General features: G+C 34.5%; 1 protein-coding gene across 1 annotated transcript in view; it reads right to left on the minus strand.

The window, feature by feature from the left end:
- Positions 1-25,303, minus strand: part of LOC129235146 (uncharacterized) — a 169,186-nt gene that overhangs the window by 85,500 nt on the left and 58,383 nt on the right. The gene's annotated exons all lie outside the window — the stretch shown is intronic.

Raw genomic sequence — 25,303 nt, forward strand, 5'->3', positions numbered from 1 at the left:
GGCATAAAAAAAAGATAGAGATGGATTGATTAATACTGCTGCCAAATTTATTTAAACAACCGCCGAAGGCGGCAAACTTGAAGTAAAAAGGTAAATGACAAGTTAGCCAAACAGCCGCCGTACGTGGCTGCTTGCACATTGGATGTCAATGCCCCCCCTCCTTCCCCCACATACACCATGACTTTGAAAAAACAATGCCTTCACATAAAAGTGGAAGTGCTTTTTGTTATTTTTCGACAAAATTTGCATGAAGAGTACGTCGTTTGTGTCTCCCCTCCCCCTCATTTAAAAATATTCCAAACGACGAAACTGGAGACAAATCTAGAAAATATTTTATTCAAATTATTAATGATATAGATAGATATAGATTGATTGACACCGCCACGAAATTTATCTAAGCAGCCGCCGAAGGCGGCAACATTGGCGTAAAAAAAAACGAATGATAATACTGATTTATAGAGAAAAACATTGATTAATGTCGTCGCTAAATTGTTTAAGCTGCCGCCGAAGGCGGCACCCCTGGCGTAAAAAGGCGGACCAGCTGGTCACCGCAGGCGGCTAGTATAAAATATGAGGGTGAGAGGTGAAAGAATAATTTCGGAAAATTGTCAAAACATACAAACGCGCTTTAGGGAATAGAGGAACAAGCGAGCTCAAAGCTAAAAATACTAGGAAGTGTATCGCGTGAAAATGAAAAATATTAGTTTCAACAAATCCTAAAAGCTAAAGAGTTTCTTAGAGTTGGCAGAAAATCTTAATCGGGTAATAATAACTACTAGAAAAAAGTAAAAAAAGAAAAAGAAAGTCTAGGACCAAGAGAAAAATGCTAACAAAAAAAAAACTTTTTAAAGCAAAAATCATACCAAAAGCTAAACCATAGGAATCGGCAAAAGAACAATCAAATGGTTTCCTTTACTTCCGAACATGGGCGTAGCCAGGATACTTGTTAGGAAGGGGCAGGCATAGACAAGACAAGATAGTGGTTTTAAATTATCACCCCCCCCCCCCCTAGTACAGAACTCAGAAATTACTTGCAATTATAGTCCTCTTCTCCCTCTAAAAAACCATTGTTCTGTTTTTGGTCAGATGAGGGCAAAAAAAGACGGTTTTTTGACTCTCCCCAGAAAATGTTTCGCAATTGAAGTCATAAAACTGCTATTTCAAATTCTTCTTTGGTGACATTTGGAAAGAGCATCATGGGAGTCGGAGGTTCTCTACTATTGAGGGACTGTTGCTCCTCCCTGCCTACGCCCATGCTTCCGGACAAATAAGGAATGCTAGAATGCAAACAACTTATCTTGTGAGAGTAAAAAAAACGAGGAATTTGAACTGTTTCTTTAATGTTTGCTAAAGAGGTGTGCTAGTAGTGCTCACGAAGAATTGTGACATCAAGCACGTTTTAGTATGCTTAGAACGCAGATTAGCATGAAACGTGCAGTGCATTGGGCAAACGAAAACAGGTTACATATAGCAGTGGCGTCGCTACGGGGCGAGAGGCTGGTCGGCCCCGGCTGTCACCCGTCTAGGGGGTAACGCCCAAAGTGGAAAAGAAATTTTTTGAAAAATATGAAGCAAAAATGCAATTTTTAAGACTACAAATTTCAAAATTTTCGGGGGGGGGGGGGAATCCTTGGATCCACTTTTATTTGCATTTTGTACATTAGCCCACTTAAAATTACGTTATAACACAAAGGTAGTTGTTTTTAAAAAATTGCATGAATTTAATGTTTTTAAGTTAACACATTTTTTTCCCTTTTGCGTTTGTGTGTGGGGGGGGGGGGTGACAGCATAGATTACCGCCCCGGGTGTCATCCATGCTAGGTACGAAACAGTATATAACCATTATTGAAAAATAAGCGCATGACCCCTAGCCCCCCTCGGTCGATTGGTTTAAGCTTCAGGGTAAAATAAGAGGTCGCCATAGGCTGCATGACTGAGGGGGGGGTCTTTTTTTTTCAAAATGGCGATCCATCTATAAATTGCCACCCCCCCCCCCAAAAAAAAAACACACACACACACACACACACACAATTCCCACCAAAACCAAGACGCAACTTTTTACGAACTAACCTATGAAAAATTATGATCATTCATTAATGCATTTGATTATTAATTTCAGCAACTTGAAAAGCAAAAATACAATCATTTGCACTTTTAGAGTGAAAAAAATTTTAAAAAGTGACATCTATTGAAATAGTTGACTAAAGAGTTTTCTCCCGTTTTACCCTTTAGTTTGAGCGAGAATCGCAATTAGAAACCTACTTAACAAATTTCAGTAGTTTGCCATTGAGAAGTGAGTGTCACGAGATTCGAGTTTTTGTAGCGACCCAGATTTCATGGGAGAAAGGGAAAATAAAATAATAGTTTAAAAAACTAAAAAAACATGCTTTAGTAGCAAAATGAACTAAAAAGTTAAAAATAATCTTTGAATGACAAGTATATAAAGTAATTGACCGAACACTTAATTTTACTATAATAGAAAAAAAGCGTGGGGTTCTTAAGGCGAAAACCTTCTTATCAGTTGTCTTATTTCTTCCACTTGTTATTCATGCAAAAATGTAAATAGGCAGCCTCAGCACGCTTTTTTTTTTTTATTGCAGTAAAATTAAGTGCTTGGTCAGTTACTTTATATACTTGTCATCCAAAGATTATTTTTAACTTTTTAGTTCATTTTGCTACAAAAGCGTGTTTTTTTTTAGTTTTTTAAACTATTATTTCATTTTCAAATAAGATTTAGATACTAAATATTGCTAACACTTTTACTAAATATTGCTAACACTGCACACACGATTTTTATAATGGAATGTATCTTAGTATTCTATTGCATTATTTGCATCAGACATTTTGAATGCTTTTCTGGTAAATTAATATGCAAACATTGTTACACTCCGCAGCTCTGATTTGTACGTTATAAGTAATTCTAATAAGCCACTGGCTATTTGTCCGAAGGAAAGTTGGACCCACAAACATACAAGTTAAGCTAATAAAAGCGTGTTGATTATAATAAACTATAATAACTTATTGTTAATAAATTAATTTGCATTGTCATCGGGTCTGAGGTTGCATTCCAAATTTTAAAAGAATCCGGTCACAAAAAGTGGGCGAAAATTGAGTTGCAAGATTATGAATTTGATTTCGGTGTAGACGGGATTAGAACTTAGAACGCATGCCCAATGATTCCGGGAGGTGGACGTCAGCGAAGATCCGCGCCTTAGACCGCTTGGCCACGAACGCTCATTAAGTGGTGGAATGTACTAACAGTAATAAGCCACTAGCTCTTAGTCCGAAGGAGAGTTATTCACAAACATACAAGTGAAGCTTATAAAAGCGCGTTAAAAAAGAACAAAACTTTGAATCCGTCAAATCCATCTCGTTAATGGAAGTTTAAATTGGCACCGCTCCCACTACCGACGCCAAGTCTGAAGTTTTCAACATTGCATTTAAAACACCGTAGTAAGAAATTAACAAAAAGATTTTTAGCACAGATTCAGAGTGGCTAAAATGTTTTCTTTCAGGCGAGAGCATGTGATCGCCAAAAATACGCGATAAGGCAAAATAAATTAAGAATGAATGGATCCCAAGGTTCGAGCATGATCCTACTTTTAAGCCATTTAAAAAGATAGTAAAACACTTTCGTGGGGAAAGAATAAATTGAAAAAAAAATGTAATTAAAGTTCAAACAGCGAAAACACTACAGAAATGAGTGTTACTGTCTGACCACGGATTGTATGGAAAGACAAACATCCGTTTTACAGCTGGAAATGGACAAACCTATTATTTTTAGCCATGTCAGCTTTTGCAGAAGCTGAGTCTCATTTAAATAAGCGGAATACGCGCATCAAAATTTTTTCCCCCTCATTCAGATAGATTCGTCTCATCTGGACGTTTGAAAATTCCATACAATCCGTGGTTGGACAGTAGAGTTACAAGCATCTCTTTCTGATCCATGTATAAAGTTGTGAGTTTCATTCCCATGCAGGAGCGTGCACGGGGGGGGGGGGGGAGATGAGACACCTGTTGGCTCGGGTTTGAGCCGGAGATTTTTAAAATAAGCGGTAACATCTCTCTCTCTCTTATATATATATATATATATATATATATATATATATATATATATATATATATATATATATATATATATATATATATATATATATATATATATATATATATATATGAACGTAGGGGTAAACAATATCGAGGGCCCGTAAAACTCATTTGTGACGAGCCCCAAAATTTCCGTGCATGGGCAGTTCTCAAAAAGTGGGAGCAAACAGACCTCAACTTTGAAGCTTCAACACCAAATAACTTTCATTTTAATTAACTCATAAACACTTGAGATAAATTATAGAAAAATTGCTCTTCAAATACCCTTAAAAAATATTTTCTTCACTAAAAGGCACAATTTCGGACATTCAAAACGTTAACTGAGCAAATGTACCATCAAAAAAAAAAAAATATTACATACGTTTCAAAAAAAAAAAAAGGGTATAAATCTCAAACTGAGTAATTTTTTGATAATATTTTTCACAAATTACAAAAGCAAAGACATTTATTTTGTAAACGATTTTAGAAAAAAAGGAAGTTGGAAGTTTGATGTATGTCTAAAAGTTACGATCTGGACAATGCTATTATTTGAGATATGATGTATATGTTTTAAAGGTATTTTTCGAACCTAAAAATAAATTAATTATTTTAAAGTGTTTTCATACGTTTTTATGCAGTATCTTTGAAGCAAAATCATTTTTCTCAATTATATATGAGAGATGTCCAAATTATGTTACGGTCTAGATCGCCGATAATTCTGTCCATTTTTTTATAATTATAAATGATCTTCTGTCTTGTAACTTTAATAACAAGAAGTTCTGTCTAGAACTATACGAGCCTACTTTCCAGTATACCCATACTACTTTCTAGTACCTGATCAATATTCTCAAAAATAGCTAAAATCGCAAATTGTTTCAAACATATTTTTTTAAATATTTTAAGCTATTTTCTTGGAATAAAATATTTCTCATTCATCTAAAAAAATTAGATGCGTAAAAAATAAATAAATAAAAATAAAATAAAATAAAGTAAAAAACTAACAAATAAAAAGCAGCACCTTTTAAACAAAGCAGCTAATGCACTTTTTTCCATTAAAAAAATCTTTAACAGCTTTCAAAACGAAAAAATAATTAAAATTAATAAACTCATTGAAATAAATACATCATATCCAAAAAAAAAAAAAAAACGTTTCTTTTTTTCCTGTTGCCAAAAATAATTTTTTAAATGAATTAATGCACTTACCAAAATAAATAAAAACAATAAAATGTCAACTTAAAGAAATACTTTTCATTGTCAAAAAAAAAAAAATAAATAAATAAATAAATAAATAAAGTAATAAAAATAATCGTCTGCGTATATCTTTATGTAGAAACATAAATGACTTCGAGTTTATTCCCCGAAAACTAAATACCTAAATTAAAACTTTAGCGTGAAAATGAAAAAAAACTCATATCAACAATAATTATTTCGCAGTTAAAACCATAGCTGCGGAGTCGGAGTCAGTCTCATTTTGAGATAAAGGAGTCGGAGTCGTGTATAAATTTTTGCCAAAGCTACGAAGTCAGAGTCGAAGTCGGGGAGTCGGAGTCTTATTAATTGTCGGGTACAGGAGTCGGAGTCAGAGTCAGGTGCCCCCAAATTCTCGGAGACGGAGTCTGGAGTTTGGCGTCAAGAGCTATTTCCAACAAAATTTGTTTGAAGTAAATCCGCCTTCAAGTACGGAATCTACATTGACTTTCAGTTTCCCCGTAGGCGCTAATGTTAAGGGATTTGAACTGTTCAAAATTGAACGGAAAATTGTTCAAATCAAAAAGATATTTTATATACAAGTTTTTTATCAAAACCTCTTTCCTACAAAGTTTTTTTTGAAGCAAATTCGCCTCACAGTTCGAAATTGCCTTCAATTTCCCCGTAGGCGCTAATGTTAAGTTTTTTTTTTGAACTGTTCAAAATTGAACAAAAAATAGTTCAAATCAAAAAGTGAAATATGGGAATGAGGTTTCCTCGCCGAGATCTTTCGAACAAAAAAAAGTTTGTTCGAATCGGACTATTAATTCAAAAGTTATTAGGGAGGGACAGACAGACCGACATTTTTCCCTATCTCAATACCCTACTTTCCAATTTTTAATTTTTTGATATTTATTTAATTATTTTATTTATTTTTTAACTTTTTTTTCGCGATATTTTTAAGATACATTAAGCCTTCTTTCATGCTTTTTTCTTCTTTTTCTGACTTTTACTGGGAAAGTAGGCTAAAAAGATATTTTATATACAAGTTTTTCATCAAAAGTTTTTTCCTACAAAGTTTGTTTGAAGCAAATTCGCCTCACAGTTCGGAATTGCCTTGAATTTCCCCGTAGGCGCTAATGTTAAGATTTTTTTTTTTTTTTGAACTGTTCAAAATTGAACAAAAAATAGTTCAAATCAAAAACTGAAATACAGCCCAGTCAATGAAGGTAAAAAAAATAGGCTTTGTCGCAACTAATTTAGGGAAAGCTGAATTTTTGCAGGTTCTTAGCAAATAAAGTATACACTAAAAAAATACAAAATCCCGACCCCCACCCCTCTTGCTTTCCCCTCTACCCCCTCCGAAACATTGCAAGAGCAGTACTATGATTATACGCTTTTCGTGTCGCAACTAATTAGGGGAAAGCTGAATTTTGGCAGGATGTTAGCACATAAAGTATACACTAAAAAACCACAAAGTACCCGACTCCCACCCCTCTTGCTTTCCCCCCACTCCCTCCGAAACATTGCAAGAGCAGTACACTATGATTAAACGCTTTTCGTGTCGCAACTAATTAGGGGAAAGCTGAATTTTGGCAGGATGTTAGTACATAAATTGTACACTAAAAAACGACATAGTTCCGACCCCACCCCTCTTGCTTTCCCCCACCTCCTCCGAAACATTGCAATAGCAGTACTATGATTATACGCTTTTTGTGTAGCAACTAATTAGGGGAAAGCTGAATTTTGGCAGGATGCTAATACATAAAGTATACACTAAAAAACCACAAAATCCCGAGCCCCCACCTCTTGCCTCTTCCCCCCCCCACACTTGCTCCAAAACACTGAAAAACAAACCACTCACGAATTTCCATGCATGCAGTTGTCGAGTTTCATTGCGTCGGCCATTTTCCCTCCAACTCCGGCGTTAGATTTTTATTATTTAATTTTCTTTTCTCTTATAGGTATGTCCAAACTTGGTGAAAAGAACAAATGTTAAAGAAAATTTCCTTTCAAATCTATACTTACAACAGGAATATACTGTTTAAAATTTTAAATCAGCATCGATATTTATTGATTCAAAATAAAATCAAACAGAATACAAAACAAAATCATCGTAAAAATATAGCATTTATCACCTTGGAAAAAAAAAGCGAGATGAAAAACATATTTTATCTGTAAAATTTAAATGCTTTTACTTCACCCAAAATGCGCGTTGTCACATGCACCTTTGCTAGCCTTGTCAACAAGTCACAATTTCAGAAAACTCTGTAACTCAATCAAAGCATGCCACAATTTGTGACGACCCCTAAGATGAAAGCGCGGAAATTAGAGAGTGGTAAAAAATCGCGACTACGGAACATATTAACCGCTACGTATAAACTTCAAAAATCTGCCAGACTGAACATAAAAAATTACAAAAAGAAGACTTTAAAATACAAAATTGACTGTGGGAAAAAAAAGTTGGCTATCCAATTACTTCCCATAATGCTTCACTGCAGAAGGAGAAGTGCTCAAAAGAATCGGCAGGATTAATGGGAACCCAATTGTGTGATTACTTGAAGCATTCATACTGCCGCCATTATGACTCCAGAGATTACAGCATTAAAAAAAAAAAATAAAATAAAAAATAAATAAGCAAAAACCCTTGGAACTAATGAAGTAACAGTCACTAAAAAAAAAGCAGTGGCTTCGAAAATAATGGCTGGCACACTTCCAAGATTAAGAGAAGGATCAAGAAAAAGTTGAAAGGCTTTCTTATAAGCTGCAGGAAAATTGCTGAAGACATTACTTAATTGGTTCTTTTAATGTTTGACTAAATTTCAGATACTTTTTGTTTGGCACTTAATGAATTCGCTATTCATAAGATTTAAATCTGAAACTGAAGGAAAATTAATGGGCATTTCAAACATGTTAAAAAGACAAGAGTTGTTAAAATATCTGAGGAGATGAAATGTTTCGGCGTTGTCTTGTATAAAATGTTCAGAAATGTTACCTGTTACAAAAATGAAAAATTAAATGAGAAGAATAACGCTATGACACGGGAGGCCATTTTAAAACAATATTTTTTGCAATTTTAAAGTATAATTCTGATTGCAACTAAGGAATTCTCTGAAGCAATATCAGTTAGTTAATAGTAATAATAATTGTGACAGAACCAGGGGCGAACACAGATTCCATTTTTTTTGTGTGTGTGTGTGTGGGGGGGGGGGTATTACGGAAACTAATGTTGGCGATTAGGGGAGGGCAGTATCTGCCCCTGGACATGACTGCTTTACTGGTACTTCACACACGAACGAAGTAGTGACTGTGGCCCTGCGGTTTTTCACACCTTAGGTTTAATTTAATTCCACTTTCATTCTAACTTATTCACTTACAGGGAATGGACTAGTTAATAGGGTGGTTCGAAAGAATCGATTTCTTTATTTCGGAATAGCGTTACCTCTCAAAAGTTGTAGCTTGGTATCCTAAACGGAGGGAAAATAATAAACAAAATTCTTAAGTTGACATCTGCAGTTAGCGCATGAGGCTTAAAGTTTGAAAAAATATGATAAAAACTGAATTTTTCAAAAAATAAAAGAATTAGTTCTTTTGTATTTTTATAAGCAACAGCCATAACTTGTCAGTATATAGCGTAGTTTGGACCTAAAAAAAATACAGCTTTAACATTAGATCTTTCGCTTGCGCACACAGGGGCGGCATTTCAGCATTTCATTTGGGGGGTCGAGATTCTTAAATACGTACTACCACAGTGCGGTACCAAGCACACATTAGCTAACAGAAAGTTGTCATAAAATCGATTTAATATGAATAAAAATTAGTGTTTAGAAATAATTTAAATTTTGATTCACTTTCTAATAAGTTATACAAAACATCTCGATACTAAAGTTTTTATACCTTTTGGAAAAGTTTTAATGCATGATTTTTGGAATTCGGAAGAGCAGGGAATCGTGTTACTAATCTATCAGTGCCCAGTGTCGTGCTGTTTTGCCAGTACAGCTAAATATAAAAGATGGTGGAAAAGCTCATGCCCTTTAGCATGTATGACTTCGTTTGAATATTTTGCCCATTGTGCTTCGAAAATTATTCTCTAACCTCCTGAGACATAAAAAATCTTTCTCTACTAGCTGAGATAATTGAAGTAACAAAGTGATGTATGAAAACCCTTTTTATATCTTGCTCTTCAAAATCACCCAGAGCAACTTCAAAAATTGTGAGTTGCTTAATTTTTCATCAGTGAATAATCTAGTCTCTTCGGCGCTCTCAGCTGCAGTGAGATGTCATCTGCGTCCAGCTTTGTTATTCACTATTCAAACTTGATGAGTCCATAACAAGGACGAAACTGCAGTCTCTGGAGGTGATAACCACTCTGTCGCTATATTGCTTGTAATTTTTCATGCCTCGTGCTAAAAATTTTACTCATAACTGAAACATTTTATTTTTTGTTTCAAAAATCCAATCCAGATAATATAGAGCCAACCATACAGAAAAATAATTATCATTAAATCTTGTGTTAATTTCATTCAAAACTGAATCTATTGTTTCATACAAAATTTAAAAAATCAATATTTGACTTCATATCATCATGTGGATTTTTGTCTTTTTTTTTTTAAGTTTTACGTTTGATTGAAACACACATCTATGTAAATCTATTTTCTGTTTCAATTGTAAATTGAACTATGGTAGTGTGGTGCACAGATCAGTTGTAGATTGAACTGTGGCTTGAATAGTTCGAAAATTAAGGGTAACGGATTGAAGATGTTTTAATAGAGTAAAGTATTTTTCAAAAACTTTCCTCAGTACAAAAAAAAAAAAGAATAAAAATTCAAACGGAGTCAAACATGCTAAAAGGCATGAGCTTTTTCATCATTGAAAGAATCGTTTTGTAATGATTCTTCCAGTCGTCAAATCACTGCTTTGAAGGTATAGAGAAATATTTTTATGGTTCTAACTCTAGAAGACCATTTTGTGTCACTCCGAGCTTGAATAATTATACGCATAACAGGTATTTGTTGATATGTTTTTTTTTTTTAAATTCAATAATCACATGCACTTTTAAGAAGTTTTTTTGAAAGCATATAATGCATTGAGCAGCTGAAACGTGTTTCTAGCAGAAGAAAGCGGTGGACACTCATTAAATAAATATACATTAAAAAATGAGCGTAAAGTGAATGTAAAATACCAAGAAATTTTCTTGTGAAAACCATGCAGCCACACCACTTTGCACGAGCCTCTTATATTGGACATACCATCGTTACACTGGGCACACAAGTGTGAAATATTTAGCCTATATGAGAAAATGTCTTCTTTGGTTAATAAAATTAACCATGGTTCTCTATCAGTTTTCCATATTCTGAAAAGGGCGGAAAATACTTCAAGAATTCCTAAGTCATTATCCAAATAACGAAAAACACTTTTTATAGTCTGGGAATGTGTCGAGTTTCATCAAATAGTTACTGAGAACCAGCGAGATTTCTTTTAATGAACATTGATTTCCGACTTACATAAATTGAATTCACCCATTTTCTATCATTCTGCGCAAAAAATTTGAGGGTGCGACCGCCCCCTCTTGACCCCCCTATTTGCCGCCCCTGCTTGCGCATACCCCTTAAATTGGGCTAAAATCTCCTGCAGAATCTGAGGCGAATGCGCGAAATAAAGATTTTATGTAAAACCTATAAAATAATTTTTAGGTTCAAACAACGCGAGATACTGACAATTTATGGCTGTTGCATCATAAAAAATACAAAAAAAAAACTGATTATATTAATATTTTTGAAAAAATCAAATTTTAGCATATTTTTTCAAACTTTCAGCCTCATGCGCGAACTGAAGATGCCAATTTAGAATTTTTTTTAATTATTTCCACCCAATTGAGGACATAAAACTACAACTTTTGAAAGAAAACGAGATTCCGAAATAAAAAAATCGATTTTTTCGAACAACAATAATAAGGTTTACCTCATGCGCATCTTTCAGCCTCATGCGCGAACTGAAGATGTCAATTTAGAATTTTTTTTTTTTTTTTGATTATTTCCACCCAATTGAGGACATAAAACTACAACTTTTGAAAGGAAACGAGATTCCGAAATAAAAAAATCGATTTTTTCGAACAACAATAATAAGGTTTACCTCATGCGCATCTTTCAGCCTCATGCGCGAACTGAAGATGTCAATTTAGAATTTTTTTTTTTTTTGATTATTTCCACCCAATTGAGGACACAAAACTACAACTTTTGAAAGAAAACGCGATTCCGAAATAAAAAAATCGATTTTTTCGAACTACCCTACTAGTTAACAACAATAATAAGGCTTACCTTAAAATTAAGTTGTCAAAATATATGATGTTAAAATATTTGCTAAAAATTGCCAAGGGAAGATTTCGATAATTGGGAATCTGGCGATTTTTCTTCATTGGCGTCAATTTTTGGCTCCAGCGCCTGCGCGAGAGGTATTTTTCTTTGCAAATCTAAACAATGAGACCGGAACATAGGGTTATTATAAATCCGCAGGGTTACCAAAATCAAATTATTTACGCCAAAAGTGGGACGACTTATAATTATAGTCTATGATATACCCCAATAAAATAATTGCAGTGCCAGTTTTTAAAATCTCTTTTTACTGAATATAATATTTGAATTTAATATTTTTATTTCGTTATAACATTTTTAATAGGAAACTATAACGAGGCTTTTCTTTTACATTTCATTCTCCGGTACAATACGCTGATAGGTCGAGTTAAGCCACAAAGGTGTAATATTCGTAATGAATCATAACAAACAACCGGAAATAAAAATAAAATTACTTAGAAACATCTACCAGAATTCATAGACAGACATTTTTTCCAATGAAAGGATCAAGCCAGAGTGATCGAGAAAAAATAAAACGTGAGTTAGAAAAATTGTTCAAAAGCACTATTTAAATTACTTGTCCAGAATTTGCTATATTAATCTTTGTAATGTAAGTCTGAACTGTTTAATTATAAAAATAATAAGTCTCTAAAAATTAATGTGGAAATAACTATGAACAATTTAAGTATAGAAAACCCAACTGATAAAGACATCAGTTTAATTAATGAAGCCATAAAGACGAAAGTTGTAAAACCTTTTCAGCCAGTAAATGTAAAAGAACTATTAGAAACAACTCCCTGGTCTTTGATCCTGAAACTTGGCGGTAATTTAAAAATGTTTGCAGGCTTTTTGGATTATCCAAATGCAAAATACCATCACACAACATGGGAAAAAGAACTTCAACGCGAAAACGAAGATTTACGATATGATGGAATCAACACGCTGTTTCTGAATGTTCTAACATGCGACTCAGACGAACAGTCATTTTTAAGCGAGATTCTAAAAATTACTTTCCAGAAACTTGCATCAATAAAATGGTGTTGTATGATAATTGATGCAGACGCTGAAGTGGATCCATTACTTCGACAATGCTTTCAACACGATGACCAGGTAAAGATGGAAAAGATTCAACTCTGGTACGCTCAACGAGATACCTACTTGCCAATTATTGGTATTCGATCCAAGCGTTGTGAAGACTATGTTTCCTTGAAAAATATATTCAGCCAAATGTACACAAAGCTTTCTGATGAAAACGTCAAGAGATTTACGTTGGATTTCTTGGACTATGGCGAAGAAAGGTGCCCTGTTTACAAATATTTCACGTACGACGAAGACAATACATTTATAGGGATAGCCGAAAACGAAAATGAAGAAGCAGTTGGACTAATATACGCTACTCTACAGAGAGTAGACTTGGATTTAATGAATGATAATTTCCAACTAGAATGCGTGTACGGTTTAAGAAAAACGCATCCGTCAGATGCTAACTATATTTCATTTAACGCAGAATACATGCCTTCAGAAGAATTAAATTCCGAAGATGAAAATGAAGATACAGCAATGACATCAGAATTGGCTGAGAACGCTGTTGAAAAACATGAAGTTGTAACATTTTTGAATAACATTGTTCATCCAATCTGTCATCCGTCGGATGCTGATAAGTCCAATGACAGATCTGAAAGCGAGTTTGAAAATTTCCACAGTGCGACGGCGGCTTTTATGAATTCCCAAGATTTCGATCTCAGCGAAGAAGAATGTCTGCTGCAACTCAAAAGGGAAAATTTAAAATATTTTTCGGAAAGCAGTCTGCTGAGAATTATTAATTCACCTTCGTTTGAAGCAACAAACATTCAACACATGATGTTGGTTCCGTTGTTAAAAGATAAAATCAAGGGCGTGAATGATGACCGCATAGTAGAAATTACTGAATCTGATATATTTGATCCAAGCAAAGATGACTTCGCGGCAGTGACCATTCATATCATAGAAATATTGCCATCAAGGAAGCTATCACTGTTTCAGAAATCTTCCATAGGTTCTAAAATTTATGAGGAGATAAAACGAAAGAAAGCGACCGAAAAATTAAAAAACAAGGAAAAGTTGTCATTTAAAGACAATCAAATTTTACAACATAGTCAAAAATATGATGAAAATTTGGAAACTGAAAAAACTACAACCAGTTTTGAAGCAAAAAACTATAATACATTTAAAAGTATCAATTACCGAAATATGGGTTTTATTTCGGGATTAGCAGTACGAGGGAAGTACAGAGTTCAGGAAAATCATAAAACACCCAAAATAAGAGAACCGTTCGTGTATGACGATGAGCAAAACAAAAGTAAAGTAAAAGGCAGCATCCAGATAGACACCAACCTAGAATCTTACGAACACTACGAAGTTCCACGTTTAGGGGAAATCATGTACGTACAGCAAGATATTCCAAAATATCACGGCAGAACAAACTGTTATTTTGTGGAGCAATATGCAATAGAGAAAGAATACGAACCGCAAACCATCAACCTTATGATGGCAGCTTTCGAATATTTTCCAAGGGTGGACTATAGCGTAGTGTTATTACCATACGGCACTGAGCAAGTTCCTTATCTCCGACGATATTTTACTTCAATACCAGCCAGGCCATTCAGTGCGTATACAAAAGAGCTTTTCGTTTTTCATAAATTAGCATTTGGTCAACAATTCAAAGCTAGAATGTATCAGCCAACCGATTTAGCAAGTATCCGAAAACTAATCCAGGGAAGTTGTTTAAAAGAATACCTTTTGAGCGACTTGGGAAACTTGGCAACCGAAAAAGAGGATATGAAGGCAGTAGTTTTGCTTTGCGACGGCCACGTTTTTGGAATAGCAATCGTTACCGACATTAAAGAAGTTGAGGTAGTTCGAAAAAACTATGATTTAACAAAGGTCATTAATGCTAAGTATCATAAGTACAGGAGCTATGGCTTGCTTTTACACTGCGTGGTGCATCCAATTGCTAAATTTTTATCGAATATGTTTCTCAAGGAAACGCTTAGGCTGAGTAGTAAATCTGTATTGCTCTACAAAATTCATCCTACCCATGTGATACCTTACAATCCAAACCTTTGGCAATCATTGTGCAATGTTTTAGAAGATTTGTCACCACTCAAGCCAGTCAAGAAGAATCCGCACAAACTTTCAATTACACTGAATTCCGAGGAAACGACAGATAATAATTTCAAATCACCTGATAAAAATAAATATTACAGTTTATGCTACATCTCTACCAAAAGCATACTAAAAGACAAACATGTCAAATCAACAAGAATTGTAATAGTAGGCGATTCCGATGCAGCACTGGGCGTTTTGGAAAATTTAATCTATAGATATGATTTCAGATATACTAATATAGCCATCATCTCGAAAATGCGAACTGTAGGAGAATTTTCTCTGAATGACAAATGCTATTCATTTCTTCCGAATACTATGAATTACGACAAGAATAAATTAGACAGTCTTTGTTTATCGGTGTGGGTCACGGTAATTTATGGGCAGGTAACATCAATTGAACGCAATTTAGTTCGAGTAATAGCCGCAAATGGAACAAAAGAATCTTGCTTTTTCGTAGGCTTTGATTATCTTGCATTGTGTCCGGAACTGGAATTTCAGAATGCTCGAGTTAAAATCGCAGAAGATACCAATAAAGAACTTAAGCAGCAAAGACGTTTTTCCATGCTTGAGAACCTTTATAAGCATTGTTATGTGACTTCAAAACCAGCTTCCAATGTCTTTTGCATAAACAACGCAGAAGACGCAACCGAGGTCCTCAATTGGCTATGGAGATACTACTTAAAAAAAGCAGAGGCTAAACGGCAACCGAAAAAAAAGTATAAAACTTTAGCAGAAAGGAGGAGAATTGAAAACGAAAGTCGTATAATAGTGTATGGAAACTGTTTAGAAGCTTACACTACTTTTGCATTTTTATTAAACGAAAATTTCCCCGATTCTATAGTTTCGTTCGTCAAGAAACCAAAAGTGGGCAATGTTTTTAGTGCTATAAGCGTTCTAGAAGAAGCCATGGATTTTTCTATAACTGAATCGAAACTTGAAATCTATCTCGAAACTACTTTGGAGTACGATCCTGATTTGGAAGAAGTATTAGCTGTTGATTTGATCACAAATGAGGACACTATTCGTTTAGACTGCTGTGCATTAATGATATTTAATGACAAAAACGTAAATTACACAACGTTTGAAACATTACATAACAGCAATTTATCAGTCGCTTTACCCATGACACAAAGAAATAGTTATCCATATCTGCTGACGAACACGCATTTTCAAACAAATGTTGGAAATATATTTGCAGCAGGAAGCATTACAGAAATTTATAATGAGGAAGGTAGTAGTATCTTAATAGAAGACTGCACATATAATTTCAGAGAGATGGGATTAATGTTAGGGGAAAAGATTAATAAGGCAATAACAGGTAAGCTACATTTTGACAATAAAATATTCCCCAAGTTCTCTCAACCAAGAATAACTTATGCTAAAATGCCTTGCGGATATTTTTATATTTTAATTGAACAACCAAGTTCATGCTTTAGAGAACAAAAAGAAGATAAAATACCAGAGATTTATTTGAAAGCATTTGTCCTGGGAAACTTGAAAGATGGGGCAAAAGTTATTCCTAAACCGGTTCCTACGGAAAATGAAGAAGACAACGAAGATAACGAATTTACCGAAGAAGATTCAAATGATGATGTTAGAGATCGGCTAGCCACGTCAATTGGGGAAACTGAAACACAGAGAGAATATGTCGATGAAAACCAAGTACCATCAAAAATAACGAAGACAACAGGAGAATCTGATGACGTTTTGAAGAGCATAAGTGACCAGGTGAGCAAATCTACTTCAGACGACGGTGCTCAAAAGGAACCTAATACCCAAGCACCTGAAAGCAATCCAAACGATATGGTTGATCAACAAGATAAACCAACCGTGGAATATGATGTCCCGGAGAAAGTAACACATGAAGCCGAAGAAGTAAATGAAAGAGGAAGGGAAAATGAAAGGAAGAGTGATGAAATACTAAACAAGGAAAATGAATTCCAAATTAAAGATGATGAAAACCACTTTCATGATGAAAATCAAGAAGGTCCTGGCAAAATAAAAACATTTCCAAAGGAACCAGAATATTTTTCTCTAACTTTCGACGAATATGAAACCGTCAAAAAAATTGAATGTCTAACTAAGAAAAATGTACAAATTGAGAGCCTTATATGTTTTTACGACTGCCACTTAACTCAACTTTTTAAAACATTTAAATTGCAAATGGAAGAAGACTCCGAAAAAGTGTCTTTTTACATTGCTGATGGCTGGAATTTGTCTCTTGACTACTTAATGTTTGGATATGAAAAAGGAGCTGAGGAAGCGATGCAGGGATATGACGGGTATTGGAGATCAGAGTATCCAGAAAGTGTAGCTACAAAGCTGAATGGATTATTGGATTCTTTTGATAAGTTAAAAAACAGTAAACCTGAGAAAAAAGCATCTATCACAAACAAATGAAGAAAGCTCTTTCAAGTAACTTTGAAGCAGATTTTATGTTCTTGCAACTTTAAACAAAACCGAGATTAAAAAAAACTTTAATAATAACACTTTTAAAAAAATTGAAAAACTAAACTTTATGAATCGCATTAACAATAGTTTTCGGAACTTCAAGAACTGCCCCCCTCTTTTCATTTACTTGACCATTACTTACAAAATTCATATTGTGTTTCTAACTAAGCATAAATTTGTGAATTTCTGTTCAACATCTGCTCGTTTATTTTTGACAATTATGCACTTCTAAACGCTAGATACACAACAAAAAATTTATTTAAAATTCAATACGTTCAATCAATTTATCCAGAAATTAAATTTGCCATAAGAATCACATAAAAAAGTACCATATTCTCTTATTAAAAATTTAAAGTTTGCCTTCAGTCATTTTAAAAATTTAGAATCAATTCAATTCAAATAAACTAACACAGACAAAAATGTATAGATAACTGTCATTTCACACTAATGAATTAATTTAGCGGTCAAAAACGGTTAATAGAAATTAAGTCAAAATGATTTCTAATATTTCGCATATGTATATATTCCAAAAGTGGGAAGGGTTTTTCTCATTAAGTTTAAATAGCCTTTTCGATCTTAGCCAAATGTTTATTCATTGAGCAGGAATGCTAGCATTTTATGTAAGATTTACTTTTGAGGAATAGAAGTTTTGAAAAGCGTAGAAAGCAGCGAAAAAAAATTACCGACGCATAACGGTGAAAGTAACGCATGTATTGAAGTTAAAGAATATCAATACCTTAAAAATCGACGCATAACAGGGGCGCCCAGAAATTTTTGGGAGGGCAGAAATCTCAATTTGCCGAATAGAACTCTACATTTTGCTGAATGATGCTAGCTTTGCCGAATCGTCAGACAAAATTTGCCGAATAAGGGAATTTTTGGAAAGTGCCCAGGTGATGTATTACGGATAAAGCAAGAGGAGATTCTACATCAAAATAAGAAAAAAAATATCAGGAATTTTTACGTATTATAACCTCCAGAAATTAACAATTCGAAATAAAATTTACAGTTGTTGTACATTAGTTTATTGAACAACCTTGCTTCTTTGGTTTCCACTGGGGGGAAAAAGTACGAAAGAAATGTGTCGGGATTCCAACATTCCCCTCTTGTTAGTATTGAACACAAAACGCGTTTCCTCAAATATCTCGAAAACTCATTTCCGCAGATACTGTCGGTTACCTGCAGTACCACGGCAGTATAGATGAAGGCATGAATACATGTAAATGAACATGTCAAACCAGCAATTCGTCACCAATGCTAATAACCGACATGCTTTACATATGAACGTGTACTACGCCTCTATGTAATGTAAGAAAAAGTGATAAAAATTCGTTTTCCCAAGAGCTCCCATTTTAATCCAAAATTTTTGAAGCTTATGCTCTTTTCTTCGGTTTAATCCAAAATTTTTGTACCTTATGCTCTTTTCTTCGATTTAATGGGCTTTACGCTCAGTCAGAGCAATAAATTATAAGACAGATTTTTTTACAGACATTTGTACTCCTTAATTTCGGATGAAAACCATCCACTCCCAACCAATCAACGAAGAAAGTGAAGACGAAAAAACACTAGGAGTCATAACGAAGAAAGGTATTAGTAAACATATCACGTTGCATTTCTCCTACGGGTATGCAACATAACATCAGGCGCTTTCAAACTTAGATACTAGTCCAACGAATCGGCGACATTGTTGTGCACGTGAGTGATAGACCAACCGTGAGTGATAGGCAAATCAGGAAACATTTAAAAATTATAGTTTTCAATTTTCAAAACTACCTTCATTAAAATAAATTATTTTACATCACGTTTCTCACATGATTCAAAGTAAGGGGCAGGCAGGGGTGCCCACATTGATATTTTAAAGAGGTTACTTTAAGAGTTTTTTTTTTTTTTTTTTTTTGGAGGGGGGGGGGGTGCTCCGTAGCATACGAGAGAGGTGCACCATCGGCCTTGGGAATAGGGGGGGGGGAGCAACCTTGGTGGCAGGACAACTTTCAACCTTCAACCAAGTTATGCTAATGGGTTTTAAAATATGATTTCTTTTGGTGAATAATACAGTACTTGGAGTTTTTCTTCAGTTTTATGTCAATGAATGCGCAGTTAAAATAGAGAAATTATAGATCAAATTCACCTTAAATGACTGCATATATTTCCGAAATGTTTTGAGGAAAAAAAATTATAAGCAATGAATGAAACAGTGAGTAAAACGTTTCCGGTTCCTGCTACCACTACTGTTTTTTTTTTTTTTTTTTTTTTTTAATACGCTTTCTCGTCGTGTTTTTCTCATTCATTTGACTCTCTGACTTCATTTTAATCTCTCGCTATGTCTTAAAATGTGGAACTTTTCTTAGTATTTCGGCCGACTTTAAGACCTTATATCTCGATAAGAGGGAGCATGTGGAGGCAAAAACTGTTTGCGTCAAAAAAATTTCAATGTGCTCTTTAGATTACTACCTTTTATTTTTTCCATTATTACACTAGTCGTGTCGTTCCCTAGTTAGTACAGTGAAACCTGTGTAAGTTGACCACTTGCGGTGCAGTACTTTAGTGGTCAACTTAAACAGGTGGTCAACTTACAAAGGGTTTGTTATATGAATGTCAGCCAAATTTGGTGCATATTGGTGGTCAACATAGACAGGTAATCAACTTACAAGGGTGGTCAACTTTACAGGTTTTGCTGTACAAATTTTTTGATTGCGTTTTTGCAAATGAAATCATGGGCGTAGCCAGAGGGGGGCAGGGAGGGGCAACTGTCCCTCTCTAGAAGAGAACCTCTGACTCCTACGTTCTTTCCAAATGTCGCCAAAGAATTAAAAATTGCGATTTCAGGACAACAAATTCGAAAAAATTCCGGGGAAGAGCCGTTTTTTCTGCCCTCAACTTACCAAAAATAGCATAAAATATTTTTTAGGAGGAGAGGAGGATTATAATTTCAAGCAATTTCCGAGGTCCGTACTAAAGGGAAGGGGGCAACTGAAAACCACTATCTTGTTGAGCCTATGCTTGCCCCTCCTAAACGGAAATCCTGGCTACATCCATGAATGAAATAATCCTTATTATTCAACAGAAAATACCAAAATTCAACTGAGGTTGAGTTTATTAATCAACTCGGGACAAAAATGGTGGGCATTTTAACTCTCTCTCCCGAGATTTATTTCCAACCGGTTTGCATGCTGCATCAGAAGCAAAAATAAAGCATCGGATGTAGTTCTCAAAAGAGAGTGCAATCAATCTCGAGATGTTCGATGACCATTTAGAAGCTTCTTTCAAGATGGAAATGTTTTCTTGTTTACAGAAGAAGAAAAGTAACATCTAGGTTTTCAAAGCCAGACATAAGTTTTTTGTTTCCTACTCAGGATGGATGAAAAGTGGGACACGGAATTTTCTTTTTAAGTAATTTATGCATTTGTCAGATGAATTCCACAAGCAGAAATAAATATGCTTATTCGATGTAAATATTTCTTAAATAATTCTTAATTAATAATTCCCTTTTGACATAACATTAAACATTTCGCAGTCTTTTGTTTAAATGATATTAAAGCTACAAATCTTGTACTAAAAAAAAACTTGCACTGGCCGTTTGTAACACGACATATCTACCTTGTAATATATTTCTTTCCACATATTTTGGAGCATCACACTGTCAATGGTTTGTGACGCTTCCCAAATGTGTTCTCCAAATTTTTACAGCGTTTTCGGCATTGAGAATAGATCAAGTGCCTTCCTTTTTGCCTCAAAAAGAAATCACAACGCGTGTGCCAACAAGTGTGACATCACTATTCACACACATTTTTATAACAATAGGCTTAAGAAAACACGCGACATGTGACAAAAGGGGGTAAGAGAAGTGTGACACCTTGTGACATATGGGGGTTGATGGTCAAACGCTTGTCGTGTAACAAAGGGGTAACACATCGAACATTTGCAACTGAATAAAGCTTGATACATAGTTCCAGGGACAGAAATTTAGAAAAGTACGACACTGGGCCAAGGGCCAGTAACTACAAAATTTCTCTGGTCCATACGAGCTTCCAGTGATCCAGTCTCGCGCATAAATTTTAAATAATAAAAAAATAAAGAACACAAAGCAAAGTAACTTGACAATATGGAGTCAATTAGCAGTTCTCAATAGACAAGAAAGAAGAGGGAAAAACAATATGTTATAATGCTACGGAAATTTCTTAACCTTTCCTTTATTGCAAAAAAATAGACATTGCAAAAAAAAGGTACAGTGGACCACTGTTAATTTTGAGCCCTACATAGCTCCCTTTACAATCATTGATCAATTTTTGTAATAAGTGCATAGCTTTAGATACATGATTTTTAAAAAACGGGTCAATCATTCATGCTCACCTGTATAACTTTTGACGGAACAAACTTACATTTCTAAAACCTCCCCTCCCCACACCTTAAAGCTCTGTTGCAGTTAAACGGAGTCACCTACAAAATAAAGAACTGCAGAAAACAGGTGAGATAGAAATGATTTAGGAGAGGCCATCATCCAGCAGTGGATTGACAAAGGCTGGCGATGGTGAGACACGGTAAAAATCAGATGAGATATTGGTTTTACCTAGAATTCCCAAGGAGGATCTTTGGGGTTGTCCACAGATGATGTCACACGTTGAAAGAAGGAGGGAGGTTTGAGAAAATGTGACAAAGGGAAGAGAGGAGTTAACAAGAGTGACATCACACTTCACACATATTTTTATAACAATAGGCTTAAGAAAACACGCGACATGCGACAAGGGGGGTGAGAGAAGTGTGACACCTTGTGACAAATGGGGGCTGAGGGTCAAACTTTTTCGATAAATGGGTAACACATTATGGACAGCCCCTTTTGGGGTTAAACCAAGATTTTGTTTTCTGAACTTTCTTCTTTGCCATTTAATGCAAATTCAACCGAAGATCAAAAGCACTTCGAATTGTCTTTAGTTCTATTTCAGGAAACTTTAATGTAAAAGCACACATAGTGTATGATTAGAAGGGGGGGGGGGGCATTGAAATGGCGATCCCTTTTCGCGTTAGAATAACTCTTTCGAGTAGGTTGGCTTATTTCGTAGCCGAAATTGAGTTGGAAAACTTGATTGCGACAACATTTCTATGAGTGAGGGAAAAAAATAAGAAAAAATAAAGTTTACCAAAATATAGGAGCTAAATTGGGATGATGAGTCAAAAAACGTTGGTTTCATGTTGCGTCACTATCAATCAAAAGAAAATTAACCTATAAATAATAAATTAGCCTCCAACCAGCACGAGATTACTATAATTTACTTGTAGTATTTTGTTTACATCCGAATTAGCAATTACATATTATATTTTAGTCCGCTTGCCTCACAATTTGTCGATAAAATGACTGGGCGGAGAGAGAAAAGTCAGTTCCTTATGCAATAGAAATCTTGTTCGACTTTCCAAACCTCACATTTTATCACACTAAGAAGACATGTTAATTAGGCAGATTATTTTCTTCTAAAAGCAGCTTATTTACTTCTAAGAAAGAACATTGCAAGCGTATTCACGACAAAATAGTTTTATTTCTTTTTTACGTTAAGTTTCCATTTAATATGCGATCTTTAATGGCTTCGCTGTAACAAAAATTTATCGCTTGGCATCACCTGCTCGCCTTGAAACACGAATATGAAAGTTACTTAACTGCAATTTTTCCCCCTTTAGGGGCGTATAAAAAATTAAGAGCAAGAAATTATTAAAATTCAAAATATATTGCTCGATTCTTGTTCTCTGAGTACAAAAACACCTGCTGAGAGCTCGAAGCTGAATTTTACATTATTATTGGGTTTTTAATCGCGATAAACACTGAGCAGATGTTATGTTGAAAAGGTAATGTGTGCACTTTACATAGAAAACGAATTCTTCACTTCAACGTGTTATGTTCTCATTATGTATTCATAAGTCATACGAAATTTCTTTACCAAATTTTTTGTTACATTTTATAAAATGAAGGAAGATTACTGCTCATTCTTTAAAGTACATCAGATCAAATTGGTGGTTTTGTTGATTTTGTTACCGTCAAAGTTTTTTTTTTCCCCGCTATCTAACCCCTCCCCCCCCCCTAGCTTTTTCTAAAACTACAATTTTTTGTCTAGTTAGGGCTTTTAATAATAGTTCGGCGCAGACAATAGTTAAGCTTGTCAAGTATGCCAAAAACATTAACGCAACCAAAAAAAAAAAACTACATTTGCGTCAGATATTTGAAAGCAAGTAGACTAAATCTTACTAAACGTTAATTTAAATGCTTAAGACACTTACAAGTTAAAAAAGTAAAGCAACATTGTTGCAACTTTCAATCTTATTTAAATAGAAAGAATTTTATTCACGTAGTTTTACTATCAGAAGCAATGAATTTTAAGTGACAAACCTTATCAACTCCATCAATAAAAAAGGAAAAAGAATTTTTTTCTCTCTTGGAATTTCTCTCTTAACTTTTAGCTCTGGTATACATTTTTTTTAAAGCCAAAAACGAGTTAATTTTATTTTACAAATCTTGGAATGTAAACTGTTTGACATGCAGGTCCAACCAACACATGAGTGTCGTTGTCAAAAATAAAGAACAATCACGCCGTGATTTCCTCTGAATGATGAGAGATTCAGATAAATATATAGACTTAAAAGAATAATTTATTTTACCTTCATTCATGTAACGTATAAATATAAACTTAATCAGATTAGCATGCCAAGTTTTGTACTTCTGGCTCAATAATCTCTCGGTACACATATTTTTTTTTGTAATTTTAGACACATCAATCACATTCAAAAAAGGAAAACTTATTTTTATTGATTTGTACTTTCAAATTTAAAATACTACTACTGTCCAACCACGGATTGCATGGAATTTTCAAATGTCCAGTTAAGACGAATCTATGTGAATAAGGAGGAAAAGTAAAAAGTGCGTATTCCGCTCATTTAAATGAGACTCTGCTTCTGCAAAAGCTGACATCGGTAAAAAATAATAGATTCGTCCATTTCCGGCTGTAAAACGGATGTTTGTCTTCCCATACAACCTGTGGTTAGACAGTATGTATATATATATATATATATATATATATATATATATATATATATATATATATATATATATATATATATATATATATATAGTTTTTGCGGGTAGTACTATTTCATTATTTCTTTACAACGCTACGTGTACGAATTTCACAGTTTGACACGGCATATCCAGTTCTCTACTAATAAGCCAAGGAAGCAAGAGAAAAATCAATTGCGACAAAGGTGCCGAATCAAGACGTGCTGCGTTTGTACCACTCAAAATGCTAGAGGAAGCTCACATTTGTGAGATTAATCCACATTACTTTTGGGCAATTTTTAAGTTTGCACTCATACCATATAAAAAAAAATCTTATAGCTTGAGCCGCGACACTTGATTTTCAAATCCCGCCACCACTGAAGAAAGCCGTTTTCGGCATCATTTACCTCAAAAAATGAAATAGAATAAAACCCCGATTTTTACGTCCCCCGAATCTATGTTTTCCCCGCAATTCATGGTTTATCATCAGGTCCCAGTTTTCCCGAAAAATAACATCGCTAATTTAACCCGGATTAAAAGTTTGTTGTTTATTAATTTCCGCACTTTACGTTTTCCTTATCCTGGGAAGTAAAAAATAAAATTAAAAATTTTTCAAAAATAAGCAATATGTTTGATTTGTGCTTTTAAAAAGATAATACATCTTTTTGAAAATTAATCTATAAAAACAGAAATGCTACTCTGTTCTATCCGAAGCCTTACTTACAGACTTCTCGTACGGCAATGAAGAAGAACAAGAGGAATCGAAAGCACAGCCCGTCCCTTCTTTCAATATTGCATTGAAGAGCTTAGAAATAACACAAGACTTTTCTTTTGTCAAAGATCGGAAAAACCTTGCAAGTATTTCAACCTTATTAATTTTGAACTCAATGCAAAAAAAAAAAAAAAGAATTCTAATTTGAATTCCGAAACTTTTAATTCAAATTATGTTTTTCGCAATCACGAGTTGCGACAAGACTCTACTGGTTAGAGTTATTGTTTCTAGAAATGGCTCCCCCGCCCAAGCATGTCCCTCCTCCTGGGTGCTTAC

The sequence above is a fragment of the Uloborus diversus genome, chromosome 2, assembly GCF_026930045.1.
Source record: "Uloborus diversus isolate 005 chromosome 2, Udiv.v.3.1, whole genome shotgun sequence".
Taxonomy (NCBI): Eukaryota; Metazoa; Arthropoda; class Arachnida; order Araneae; family Uloboridae; genus Uloborus; species Uloborus diversus.